The sequence below is a fragment of the Thalassophryne amazonica genome, chromosome 10, assembly GCF_902500255.1.
Source record: "Thalassophryne amazonica chromosome 10, fThaAma1.1, whole genome shotgun sequence".
NCBI classification, from domain to species: Eukaryota; Metazoa; Chordata; class Actinopteri; order Batrachoidiformes; family Batrachoididae; genus Thalassophryne; species Thalassophryne amazonica.
In genome coordinates, this window is record NC_047112.1 from 115,911,956 (window position 1) to 115,916,189 (window position 4,234).

The following is a 4,234-nucleotide window of genomic DNA, read 5'->3' on the forward strand; positions in this document are numbered from 1 at the left end:
TAACACTCTGATAACTGTTATCTATGATTTATTTTTAGGAAGTGACTCAGTATATAGTCACATTAAATGGCCACTGTGATGACTTACTTTTCTTTGGCTTTTCTCACACCAGTGCTTTGCCAGAGCTTCCTCTCCTCCCGCGAGAGACATGCCCTCCCCGGCGGTGCCGTTCACTGCAAATCCATCAGTCGTGATTCCAACAAAGTCAAAGGTTAAACATAGTGTGTAAAGCACATGTTTGAAAGTGTTCCTCTCTTGAAACTACTGCATGGAGGCCCACTAGAAGGTGTGGAATATATTGTGTTCTAAGTTTCAACATGTGCAGGCAACATGGATAAATGACAATTTATACCACCAAGAGTGTCATAATGTTGATGGAACATGATGAATTAAATCTGGCATGCCTGAAAATCTACAATTTGAGAGCAAGATCACACGAATCAAATAAGTAACAACATGTTTGTGAGAAGAAAAAAAAAACATATTTTGGGATTGATTTGGTGGCCATCGTGAAATTAGGCTCCATCTTGGATTTCACTGATGCTGTAAAGCAGATCCATTGTGATGGGAGCATTTCACTGCAAAAAGTCATTTTTTAGGAGGTCATTTTGGTGGCTGTCTTAGAAAACAGCCATCTTTGATTTTCAAGTGGCCATTTGAGCAGGTTGTTAAGTCCTATCTTGGGAATCATGTCAAATTTGGTGTTTGTACCAGCATTGCTCCACTATAATGATTCTGCTGTGGTGATGCACTGTAAAAATGGGATGAGCCAATAGATTAAAAAAAAAGACACTAAATGAATATAAACATTCAAAAGATTATGAACTCTGCTGAAAACCAAAACCAAAGGAAACGTTACTTTGGAGACATCTCAAGAACAGATGTTACTCTGGAACACAATGTGCTGGACAGAAGAGCAAAAGGACGCTCCTGAAACAGAGGGGGACAGCGCGGATCGACGGCATCAGGAAGTGGACCGCCTGCTAGAGACGCAAGAGGCTTGGTAGATCACAGTGGAAGAAGCTGGTCGTCAAAGGTATGGCACATGGCACATCACCCGCTGTATTCCGAGCTGGACGCAGCGTATATAAATAATCATTTCGTAGCGGATTAACCATTTTTCTCGGAGTGCGGATGTTGAAAACACCGCTAATCGCTTCCGGAATCACAGAGGACTGTTTCATCTGGAGCTTTTTTTCTCTCTCTTTTCTGCACTTCATGAGGTGCAGAACGCATTTGGAACCATCTAAAAGGTAATTATTTTTAATGTTTATATAGTAAGAACTTGGTAAAACAGTTGCATGTTCATTCCTTCTTATGAGCAGCTGTAGAAGTATGTTTCTGATAGATTTAACAGCTCATTATAAATCGATCAGACGAGCTGCACTCTGATGCGGTGCGCTAACGCCATCACTTGTACTCACACACAGTGTTTTTGAATTGTTTGCATAACGTTCACATGAAGTTCACAATAATGTGTGATGGAGAATTTGAACATTTCTAAATTTTCTTTGCGCACTTGCACAAAGCCGTACACAGTTTATGAGTTTGGGACAAGTTTACTCTCTTGCCACAAGCTTGATGCACCTATATTTGGGCAGTTTTGCCCATTCCTCTTTGCAGTACCGTATTTTTTCCCATCATGATAAAATTTTGAATCTTTCCTGGTGCCACGAGCTCAGCACTCCTCTGTTGACGCTCTGAGATGACGCATGCGCAGTGAAGGCAGGGTGCAACAAGTTACCCAAACTGACTCCAAATATGACTAAGTCAAGTACTTTTGTTTGTTTTCAGAAATGTGCTCCGTTCTCAGAACAGTACATGAGGTGCTCTCTCTCCTCTCTCTGTCACTTTAAAATATTGAAACAATCAACAAGGGATGTTAAAGTATGTTTGTGAGTACTGGCAGTTTGGGGGGACATACAACGGACTCTGGACTATTGGATCTGATCTTTGGAACCCTGACGAGGCACCAGTGTGTCCTGCTGTACGCCTGCAAAGTGCCGTATCCCTTTCTTGTACTGTTTTGAGAAAGGAGCGCATTTCTGAAAATAAATTAAAGTACTTCAGTTTGGATAAATCATCGGGAGATTGCTGAGCCTGGGAGGGGCCGAGCTCCTCACACTTGGTCGGTGTAATCCTCAGTCAACCAGGCTGCACGTGAACAGCCTGTGAAAAACGGAGTTGGGACATGCCTATCTCGGCTTTCAGTGCTTACCAGTCGAGTGAGTATAAGAGAAATTGTGGAGAGCTGGACATGTCCCAAGTTGTCCTCTAACACTCCAAAACGGAGGCGTTCCTTTGTCTCGCTTCATCAGCGAATCGGTCGTGAAGCGCAAAGCCTCTGTGAGGCTTTCCATGACAAAATCTCTTGTTAAAAGTGAAATCTGCCGGAAAATGGCTGATGTCCAGCTCTTGTGATAACCAGAGAAATTGCACACGACAGTCCCGGCTCCACACAGCCATCCGTTTAGATATGATGTGGTGGTTTCTGCCTCTCGATGGTGGCTCGGAGCGCGGCGCGCCGTGCGCCATTGTGGGCTGTCCTTAAAGCTGTAGTAACACTCCTTATTCTCTGTGAAGCCCATATAATTTTCACCGAAAGCCAGATAAATTTTCCGAATGGTTTCCAGCTGCCTGTCTCTAACAGTTTCTGAAAACATTCTGATGGAAAAAAAGCCCAAATCATTCCGCCATTTCCTCGCAATGAAACAATGCCGAGAGGGGTGGAGCAGTGCTCACTCAAAGCCTGCCCACAGGCGAATGACGCAACCGACAGGCGTGAAAAAACTCACACATGCGCATGAAGGTTCAAGCTTGGCTGACGTAAAAAACATATGAATCAAATCCATATAGTTTTTGAAAAAAATAAAAAGGTACGATACTTTTCTAACAGACCTTGTATTAGTCAATATTTTGCCTATTTCAGTAAATAAGGCATCATTTCACGTGTTTTCCCAATATGGAAGGTTCATTTATGCAATTAGTTTTATGATTAGAGGTTAAGGTCACTGTGTAATTCCAAGGTCAATCTCCAAAAAGAAAGATGTTTTTTGCTTTTTTGGACAGAAAACAAAAAGTGTCAGAATATCGGTACTGTATCACACGATCATATGTCTTACTGTTGTTTAGCTCAGCTAAAGGTGATGGGAGGTGATGGTCTAGTGGTTAAGATGTTGGGCTTGAGTCCAGAAGATCATGGGTTCAAATCCCCGCCTGACTGGAAAATCGCTAAGGGCCTTTGGGCAAGGCCTTTAATCTCCTATTGCTCCCGGTGTGTAGTGAGCGCCTTGTATGGCAGCACCCTGACATCGAGGTGATTGTGAGGCATAATTGTAAAGCGCTTTGAGCATCTGATGCAGATGGAAAAGCGCTATATAAATGCAGTCCATTTAAACCCCATTATACAAATAACAAACCAGACCATCTTTCTGTGTCATCATTCAAACAGAAATCATTCATAGTCACAGATGTTAATGCCTTAAGTTTACATTTTTCTAGAATTGTATTAGTGACAATGTAACATTTTGATTTCCCCTGAGTACTTGTAGGACTCATTCTACAGCATGCAGCCTTTTCTAATGTGCTGCATCTGTTTTCTGACTAGACAACCTTCAACAGTCAGATCACAAGAGTTACTATGGTTACCAGATTCAGAATAACCAAAAGGTAGACAGGATCTGAATATCAAACAGGAATGTGCTGGTAAACTTACAAAATATGCTATATATTCCTTGCTTCTTTATCAAGTAGTCGAGATAAGGTTCAATCACTTCAAGGTTGATTTCACTGTTTTGGGGAAGAAAAAAGTGCAAGAAATGACAACATGCACATTTGGCAATATGAAAAGGAAAAAACTGGACATGCAAAGGACAGCAGACCTCGTTTTTATCTCTGATACTGACTGAGGTGATTCCAAGCTACTTACCCTTGATCAGTTAACGGGGTAAAAGTGGCTGCAATCAGCTGTTTAGAGGAAGCAGGAGCCATGTTCGACATAGCTGACAAAAAGAAAAATACATGCAGAAAAAGAAACAAAATATCAGTGACACATGATCAGTTTCATCACCTCAAAATCAACTTTTGATGAGAAATGCATGCCACACAAAAACAAACAGATCTGCAGTAGATGCAGCAAATTTAAATAATCCACCGTGAAATTTTAAAAGCTGGTTTTTTTTTTCCTGCCTTACGAAAAGAAATGTCAGCATTGTCTTGACGGGTTAGTTCCCTG

The 4,234-nt window shown here is 41.6% G+C and overlaps 1 long non-coding RNA gene across 1 annotated transcript; it reads right to left on the reverse strand.

Moving 5' to 3' along the window:
- Nucleotides 1-141: 141 nt before the first annotated feature.
- LOC117519396 lies at nt 142-4,234 on the reverse strand. The gene is made up of 4 exons (XR_004563276.1): nt 4,194-4,234; nt 3,929-4,001; nt 3,716-3,789; nt 142-173 (listed from the first exon to the last, which is right to left on the reverse strand). It is a non-coding gene; the product is annotated as an uncharacterized LOC117519396 (long non-coding RNA).